Source organism: Octopus bimaculoides, chromosome 17 (assembly GCF_001194135.2).
Source record: "Octopus bimaculoides isolate UCB-OBI-ISO-001 chromosome 17, ASM119413v2, whole genome shotgun sequence".
Lineage (NCBI taxonomy): Eukaryota > Metazoa > Mollusca > Cephalopoda > Octopoda > Octopodidae > Octopus > Octopus bimaculoides.
In genome coordinates this window covers 11,980,153-11,990,868 of record NC_068997.1, presented here as the reverse complement: position 1 = coordinate 11,990,868, position 10,716 = coordinate 11,980,153, and positions in this window count along the sequence as shown.

Sequence of the window (10,716 nt, the reverse complement as noted above, 5' to 3'; positions counted from 1 at the left end):
TGTGTGTGTGTGTGTGTGTGTGTGTGTGTGTGTGTTTGTGTGTGTATATATATATATGTGCGCGTGTGTGTGTTTGTGTGTATGTATGTCTACATATAAGTGCATTCCTAATTAGTATCTTATAATCCCAGAACAAACCTATTAATAGCTAAACGATATATTATGCAAAACGAATAGTAAAACACTTTTTCATCAATATTGGTAGAATGGTCTTTCACCAACTTATGATAAAGTTGCAAACCACCACTGTTTAGAGAACAATTCAGTTCACATATAAATCAAATTTATCGTGAAATAATGAAACCATAATACTTTTATATATTCCTCCATGTTGCTACAATGTTAAATCTAACATTGCAAACCTTTTGGAACAGGCTCGAAAATATTTTCTCACAAATACTTAAATATTTTGCATAAACACTTTTCTGAAGTATTTAATAATCAAAACTTAGAAGATAGCTGTTGCTTTATGAATAACATGTGGCACAATATTAAAAATGTAACAGCAAAATTTATTTAAGAAATGCAAGAGGTAAGAAATCAAATTAGATTTTAGAGCTGAACCGGTTTATTCTGAAATTCTTCTCATCCTAAGCAACAGGGGAGAAGACTGCAACATCCGAAAAAATTATGTGGTTTTACACAATCCATAGAAAGGTGACGCTCTAAGTTAAGGAGTGATTTTAGAGATCTCAGAAGTGAGGATTCCATAGATTCGATATAGGCACGTGTGAGAAAAGCTTGAGAGACCAATATTTAAAGTACATTTAGACAAATGAAAAAATACAATCAAAACATATCAATCCATATATGTTATTTGAAGACACAATGTATGTCAGGATAACGATAGAGGCAACTTCAATATCATGTATAATTTCGTCTCAGTACTGACTATGCCAGTATCGTCTACTCTATTCCACATTCCAGGAATAAATTATCTTCTTGTGAAAATTCATGTATGCTTTTGAATATGAAAAATACAAAGCAGAATGAATTTAATTAGGAGGGTATGATTACTTTCTGAATTTCTAAATATCATGAGACCGAGTTTATTATTTCCATTCTCGTTAGAATTTTGAAACCAAATTCAACGTGGAAATCTGTACCACTTAAAGTTTAAAAACCGAAGGAACTTATAACGTACACCAAGGCACATCTAAGAATCTATAACGAAGGTAGGACGTTTTTGAATGCCTTACCGTAATGAAAAAATAAAAACGCTAAATATAAAAGTTTAGTGCTACATATACATGCATATATATATATATATATATATATATATATATATATATATATATATATATATATATACCTACCTACAACTATACGTACATACATACATACACACACATACATCATTCAATCCATTTCTATAATCTATTTGTATACATTCATACATACGTTCGTACACACACACACACACATATATATGTGAGTATGTATGTACGCGTGTGTGTTTATGTGTGTATGTATGTATATATGCATGTATGTATGTATGTATCAGTGTTTATATACCTATCATCATAAAACATATGCAATGTTTGATTATCTTAAATTTTACAATATGAAATGAAGATGAGATTGGATAATTCAGTATCAATGAATGCATTGAATGGTTTCTGTTCTTTCATCAGTAATCGTTTACAATTGTAAAGGACTTTGTCACTTAATTCGGTAATTTTTAATCCAACCCAGGCTTTCGAGAATTATTATTCTCTCAAGGTGGTTAAATGACATCACGAAAACCCTGTGAACTACTAAAATAACACAAATTCTCGAGCATTTATTAACTAACATCATTAGGATTTTGAATGCAATTATATTCAGCTTTAATTTTCTCCAACATGCAATATTGATGGCAGATAAAATGAACAATGAGAGGAGAAACGCACACACAAAAATATACAAAGAATGAGGTAGAAAAACTGGTTTGATCAGGGATCAGAGGTTATGCGTAGAAATTCAGAGATTTGATTAAAAAAATATGAGTGACAGAAAGCCAGTCCAGAGGTGAGTGTGTAGAGATTGAGAGAGCAAAATATTTACAGAACAAGATGAATTGTATGAGAGCAGAGTGTAAAGAACCAAAGCAAGAATGTATTGGTTTGCAATTAATTTTCGGTACATGTGTGAGAAGGGAAACCTCGTATAAAAGTGAGAAATGAAAAGAAAAAGACTTGAGAGAGTGATAGTATGTGGTTAAGGCAAATAATAAAGTAAATATCAAAGAACATACAGACAAACATCAAATGACTACATTGTAAAATGAGAGCGTGCTGCTAAGTTTTATTTTGAGGCTGACGAAAATTGTTTCTGGAAACAGGAGAGATTTAAAAAGAAAAGGGACATGTTAACATTTGACTTAGCATGTGGGCCTCTAGAGAGATTTTATTAATAACATTTAAAGAAATATTAATATATTCCATTCTTAAAGGAATGGTATGCCTATAAAAGAACCCAATATATTCACGTCATATGTCTCATAATAGAAATCAATGAAATAGCAATGCGTTTAAATTCAATGTTTATATAACTCCTTATATTGGCATTCTCGTGTTGTACGCTATTCTGTGTCAGCAATCGAAACCAATAAAGGTTCACTTCAGTTGCCGATCTGATCGGTAAACCTGAATGAAATACGCTGTTTTCATTTATCTAGTACTATCACACACACACACACACACACACACACACACACACACACACACACACACACACACACACACACACACACACACACACACACAGAGACACACACACATACACACACAAACACACACACACAAACACGCACACACACACACATACACACACATATATATATGTATGTATGTATGTATACAAACAACATAAATACGTATATACATACATACACACATACACACACGCACAGGCACACACATATACAAACGTACATACATACAAACACACAGGCACACCCACACCCATATACACATACATAGACCCTTCTTACTTGAAGACATACAAGCACATAGTAATCCCTGGATTATATTAATGCAGTAGTATGTATGATATGTGTAAAATTCCGCAATTACCAGCTGATACTGATGCGTCGAAACAATGATGGGCGATTGTAGTTAACTGGAATAAAATCTGTTCATTCCATCATCGGGTATGTCCTGTAAAGGGAAAAGTCATAGAGAATGAAAGCATTTGGTAGCCGACACCCTTAGACGATCTTTGGAAAGCACGCTATAAGGTTAGTGGCCTCCCCGCCCCGTATACACGCACACACTTACATATACACACGCACTCACATATATATGAAAAAAGCGATACATTACGGAACTCAATAAGTAATGGTAGATTATTTCTTCAGTTCCTTGAGGTGGGTAAATACCAGTATACATGTTTCACGTTTCCGGTCTTTCAGATGACAGTTTCATAAATTATAGGATACTTCTATATACTTTGAAATATTAAATGAAAGCTGTTGAGAAATGTTCATCTCATAGGCGAATGAGATTTATAAAATAACGGCTGTTTCAATATCATATTTTTCATCCTTCCCAAATTAAGAAATACGTAGAAGAACTTATATAGTTAACATTATTTTAATTTTATTTTTTATACTTGTTATTCTTTATAAATTTCATAATTATGGGTCTGATGGTCTTCAGAATATTAACTTAACATTTCGCCATTGATTACTCCCAGATCGACTCTGATGATGTAAACCAACCGCTAATCTGTTATTGTCTTTGTTAGTAGTTTGGAATGCAACCTGAAAGATGATGATTATGCTGTGGCAGTAGATATATGCTTTATAATTCGCTGCTTTATGCCATCATGTTTAAAATAATGTCCGCTAATCTGAAGGGCGCAATGCAAAATAGTTATTTACAAAATCCTACGAGACCATCAGCGTAAAAAAAAAAGACAGTATAATAAATAGGATGGAAAATATAGTTAAACTTTGAAAATTATATTGGTATCTACAAAAACCATTACCCATTTAACGAATATAGTGGTCTGAAACAAAATTTTGCACTCAACTATTGATAATATCAGTGCAACATAATCATCAAAATGTTCCTTAATCTTTTAAATATTTTGCTAGAAATTGCTCTTAAGCAATTCCTGTCATCTGCTGCAAATTTCGCTTTCACTTTCTAATAGACAGGAGCAACAAGCTATTTCCATTAATCTCTTAATGAATAATTTAAAGAATACATATTTGTTCATGCGTTAGCACTGTTATATATGCATTAACTTCAGACAAAGAATACATTTGAGGTGTTAATGCTTGTAGTTGATACTTGATTTTTATTCCTACACATTTCCCATGTTTTCTTTAATCAGATTTTCTTATTTCCCCACGAATACGTGATGTTACTGCTGAAACAGTTTTAATCTGATACTTTTCTGAAATGACACACATGACAAAAGCCATCTTTCAAAGGGGATTGACGTTATCAATGATTATCGTATTGGTAGAAGGATAGCTCTATTTTTACTTTCTGTTTAGTCGTATATTTCACCAGGTATAAAAACATAATACATAGAAGAAACAAGCAAACATCTAGCAGCATATATACATGTGTTGGAATGCCAGAACAAGCTTTTGTTTTAGTTTTTGAAATATATTCGATAGCCTCGGCAGGAGATATTTTTGATTTCATCGTCTGTTTTCTTTTATAATTTACTCAAGTGTGTGAATAGAGAACACATCAGTAATGCAAGTTCCAGTAGAATGGTGATGCCAAAACTCCTCATGCTTCGCGTGAATAAATACCAATCAATAACTGAAAAGGAAAAGTAATCCTGGAATAAGAAAGATTCGGGGATCTTGTTCGGATGCTTTCCACAAAGGAACTTCATTAAAAAATACGGAAGGCCAGAATGCTGTCATCTCTTATTTTGACTTTGTTTCCACTAACAGATCATCCCCCATTATTAAGAACGCTGATGAAAAATATCCTTACTCCCTACATACTAAATACCAACTTTTCTCAAGATGTAGCGTACTTTTATGATTATAATATCCAACGCGCAATTGTTTTCTCTATAAAAGCATAGAGTGATTACTTGAAGATTTAGTTGTGAATTCTATACGTCAAGCGACGGTCTAATTTCTTTTCATTTGGTTTAGATCTTTGTCAATCTCGGTTCTACCCAGATGAAGATACCTCCCATGTATACATGCTGTTGATTGATAACAAAATCCTTTTGCGTAAATTATGTTAGGTGACTGTATGAAAGCTCTGGTAAACACTCCTAATAACTGATGTGATGAGGTCTCAGTTTGAATACGCTTCAATAATGTAACGAAACCACGAAAGAATATTTGGATTTGGAAATACACTTGAGCCGGTTTTCTTTTTGTTTTTGACAATTTTTTATGCTTTCGAATTTGTACATTGATATTAAACGAAATAATTGCTGAACACATGAATATAAATATCTACACGCATCCATGCAAGTATATGTACATACTTACACACGCACGAACACACACATGCACACTCACACACACACATTTTACACACAGAAAAAGATAGGAGAGAGAAGGAAAAAGAAAGGAAAAAGAGAGTTACTTACCTCATATATATTCTCTCCCACACACGCATGTTCTATATATATGATAAAAGTATTTCATTGCTTTTATTCATATACGTCAGCTCTTGGCATCGTTAAGTGAAAACTTTCCCACTATTATTCATGCACTTCACATTCTATCAGTATCTTGTTATATCCACAATAATACTCTATCGGATATCCATTCTTCCGTTGCATTCTAAGCCATTACACTAAGCTCAAAATTCTAGCTAATTTGCTTTACAACTGCAACCATTTGCTATACAAGAAGTATTCACAGAAATGTAAATATTTTCAATCCATATCTCTTATTATATACAGAAATCAGTGTAGCGCCGTTGTGAAAAATTAGATTACTTAGACGACTAAACCTACATACACTCGATTCTCGCTTGATACAGCTTTATTCTTGCTATTCTGATAATCCATACAATTCCTTATAATTTCCTATAAATCTGAGATCCATGCTTAAAATGTAGGTGTAGCAATAGTAGTAGTATTGTTGTTGTTATCTAAGTGTTAGACTTGCCGTTGTTGTTGCTAGCCGAAACGCCATTAACAACTGCACCAGCAATACGTTCGTCTGAGTTATGGTATAGTCAATGCATGGGCATTGTACTTTGTATGTGTTGGTTGAGTTGCTTTACATCTTTATAGTTCGTATGATATATATTGTGGATTGAGGATCTTGAGCAAACGCTATGGAAATATCCTATACAACAGTATAGCTTGAAACATACATTATAACATAGTAAACTCAAACTAATGAGTATATCCAGCCATCTGCTATCTGGAGTATAATTATGCTTCATTGATGAGGATTCTAATAATACCGGAAACCATCTGGTGAAACTCAGAGTCCAACATTCACTACATTTAGTTTTAATTAATAATTAACTAAAGAGGAGCTGTTTTCTCACCTTTTATTGATGTATAGTCTCACGAGACTATATATCTGCGAGACTACCCCATTGAAGAATTCCTCTGCTTCACTGATACCGAAGTAATAGGAATATAGACGCATTTAATAATGATTTAACATTTTTGCTAAGTCGACTGCATTGATCCCAGTACGTAACTGGTACTAATTTAATCGATTTCGAAAGGATGAAAGGTAAAGTCGACGTCGGCGGAATTTGAACTCAGAACGTCGCAGCAGACGAAACACCGCTTATCATTTCGCTGGGCGTGCTAACGATTCTACCAGCTCGCCGCTTTGTAGACGTATTTAATAATATTTATTTCGTTGGAATTGCGACTTGCAAATAAAATAAACGCTTCTTTCAAGAATTTCTTAAGTAGGCGCAAGTGGTAATTCGTGCGGTGGACCATATTACTTACCGTAACTTTCATCTGAGTATTTTCTTTATAGTTATGTTTTTCTCTAAATCGTTTGCATCAAATGTGAAGTGGATAGCAACCAAGATTTGAATGCGTAGTGATGTTTTCGTCACTTTAACCATTAATCTTTCGAACGACAGCATTCACCTCATTATGAAAAAGAATATTTATACAATTTAAGCAGAATAATAATCTGTAAAACTGAGAAACACAAAGGCTGTACGTTTCCTTTTATTAAGTCTAAACATGCGTGTATTGTAATAGCCTATTATTCTGGCCCTAAAATATATAAGAACGAAGTGCAGGATGTTGTATAATTAATTCTAAGACAAAAAGACAATGCCAAGAGAGAGATATTCATTGTCACGTAAAGGTCAGTTCGATAAATGCAATCAATGAAAAACAAAAACGAAAGCATCAATGAAATTTTATGAATGCAGATATTCGTTGGAAATAATTGTATTCATGTATCTTACAAATTATTAGCGAAGATCCTAAATTAAACTCATTGTTGATTACAATCTACAAATCGTTAGTCTTATCGAATCAAACAGATCGATGCTTAATATCTAAGACTGAACATTCTATTCCATATTCTGAGGTTAGGAATACACATGTTCCTTTATTTGCTACGTGTCTGCAATGTTCTTACACCATCATGAGTCAAGCACAATCGACACATTCAGCATCAATAACATTGATTTTAGTTGTCATTACAACATTATGAAGATAGTAGAATAGTAACAGCTGAAATCAATACAAATAGCTACAAACTACTTAACGTCCTAAAGTGTTAAAAAGACAACCTGAATAGCATTAGTGAATGAAAAATATGACGTTGGAAATAAAAGCAATACTTTATAGATGTTACACCACTGTTTAACAACATCAACCGATTCAAAAGCGATATCAGAATGTTTTCACGACTATTATTACAAGCAAAGATACGATTCAGCACCGACAAAAATAGCATAAATCAACAACAGTAGCACAAACAAACAAAACCAAACAAAAGAAACTCCAACAAAATATGCATGTAATGTAATAATGAAATCCATTGATATCAAATGAAAGTGAAGGCTTCAATGAAATATCATCCATAACATTAATAACACAATAACCAACGCTTAAAAGCCTCTCTTGCAGAGTTCATTGATTAACAGCACACAAGTTAATCAATATATCGAAGAGCAGGTTTAATTATTTTGAATTGTCAGTGGTATTATTTCCTCAAGCTTAATATATTGAAAGCAGTCTGGAAAGTTGAAGAAAAAGAAAATGAAATGCTTAAACAACAATCCAGATTCTAAACATGATGAATAAAAACAATATTGATCCTGTTTCCGTGGGTACCAACAGACTCAATATTTGAAGGCAAGATTGAGTATAATGAAATATTGCCAAATATTTTTTTTTTCAAATTTCCTTCAATCAAACGACTTTAAATTTAAAGAAAAAAACATGGTAAAGGAAATTTTCATCCGTTTGAAAAAAGAATTTGACTGATAAAATTACAATTGCGATCAAGATTTCATAGCTGAATGCAGAAGTTTCAAAGTTTTATGCAGGGCCAGGAATATTTGCAAATTTATTAGAACATATTCAGTTATAAAAACTTACTTGAATTGTTACTGTTTTCATTGTTTAATTACAGGTGAACTAATATCTGGCAAACCTAAGGTCGCAGATATTTTTAAGTGCATTATTCATCCCCTATTTTTAGGTATTTGTACAATCACATCAAGTTTAATATAAATTTAAGATAAGCCGTTAAGGAGTAATTTTTCAGTTTTAAGAAACATTGGCTGCTATTCTGAGCATGTCGATCGCTCAGTTTATGATATTCACATTGCTATTTTTTCCGTCATCTTCCCTGGAATAATATGAATAATATTTACGCCATTATATAAAATACAGAGACATAATTAATTCCTTGACAACGTGAGTCAACCAACGGTGTTTAATATACAACTCAACTTCAAGTAACGTATTAACGTCTTAAGATAAAGAAAACAATTTTTTATAAAACAGTAACACATTCATAGAGTCTGTCACTTCCCAGAATGTTTTCCATCACAAATACACTCAGAACGTAAATGTTGCTAAACAACAACAACAACAATAAGCTGTAAAGCAAACATAAGTTATGAGTAAACCCAGGTACCTTAGGATTACCTATCAAATCAACGTAAGTGATTCAGCGATATTTTCCCTTGGCTATAATCTAACTCAAGATCCTAATTTGGAGAATCCGCTAAACGCCATTCAAAATCCCATATTTGAAGGTGTGTCGTTTCTTTTCCTTTTGTCAATGATTTATTTTATTGTGTCTATTCAATGTTGATACGCACATAGCTACTGTGATCGTCGTAACGGTAAACACCGTACACCATAACGAAAAGTATACAAGATTAAACAATTTGTGCCAAATATAATTAAAATTTATATATAATATAATATAATAAAAATTTATATATAATTGTAAATTTATTGATAGAAAGGACAACAAAAGAAAGAAAGAAAGAGACCTCGATATTATGTAAATAGAGGAATTTATCTGTAAAAATATGACACTTATTCGGTAGCCATGATAAAACTCCGAGTTTCGGATGCTGGGGTGGGAACCCACGCCAACATCTCTTCAGTTATCCGGCCTGGATAATATATACCGTTTGACAACCGGTGTTGTTTTGTTTACGTCCCTGTAACCCGGTGTTGTTTTGTTTATGTCCCTGTAATCCGGTGTTGTTTTGTTTTGTTTACGTCCCTGTAATCTGGCGTTGTTTTGTTTACGTCCCTGTAATACAGTGTTGACTGTAAAGGCCGAAAGAATGAGCATGAATCTTTAAAAGTGTACTGGGATCAATTCTTTCGACAAAAACCTATTCAAGACGGTGTTCCAGCATGGCTGCAGTCTAATGAGTGAAGCAAGTAAAAGATAAAACTTTGTATCATACCATACGATAGTGTCTTAAGAAATCTTATATTTCCTTCAAATTAAAGAACAAAAACGAAACAATGCAAGTTCCTTATAGAATAGGAATATATAAAACCTTCAAAATGACAATAATTAATATTGAAACCAATGATATTTTGAATTAAGAACGTAGCTTGTTCATTCATTTTCCATAACATTTTCAACAATATTTTCACAAGATGTATTGCGTCTAACAATTCGGTGTCTGGAAAAAAGCAAAACCAAAAAGCCTAACTAAATGAATTATAGTAAAGTGTAGGATACTATGATACTAAAACAGTCCCGACATCATCATTGCCGGAGATGGCTATTTCAAAAGTATATAGATTGAATTAGTTTGCCGTAAGGGAACGGTAAAATCTAATGATCAACTGCGAAAAACTAGAAATTGTCTCTTCCCTGAGGTCACTGAATTTACTCTACATTTGAACGAAATTCTTTAAAATAAATTGTCTCACAATTCAATAATCAATTCACAATGATGGTGTTTTATTTTATATGCCTTAATTTATCTATAAAATAAGACCTGAAATGCGTTGTTTACGACATGATCGACGTTACCTCTCTTCCACAAATCTTTGGCTCACCTCCATATTAAGAGACTGTTATTGGTGGAATGGAAACGTATTTATTTCACAGAGAAAATGGAAATTGTGCCAATACATTTAACACACATGTACACATTCATATACATGTGTACACACATATATGTACACACATACACACACACACACACACACACCCACACATATATATATATATATATATATATATATATATATATATACATACATACATATATACATACATACATACATACATACATACATATATATATA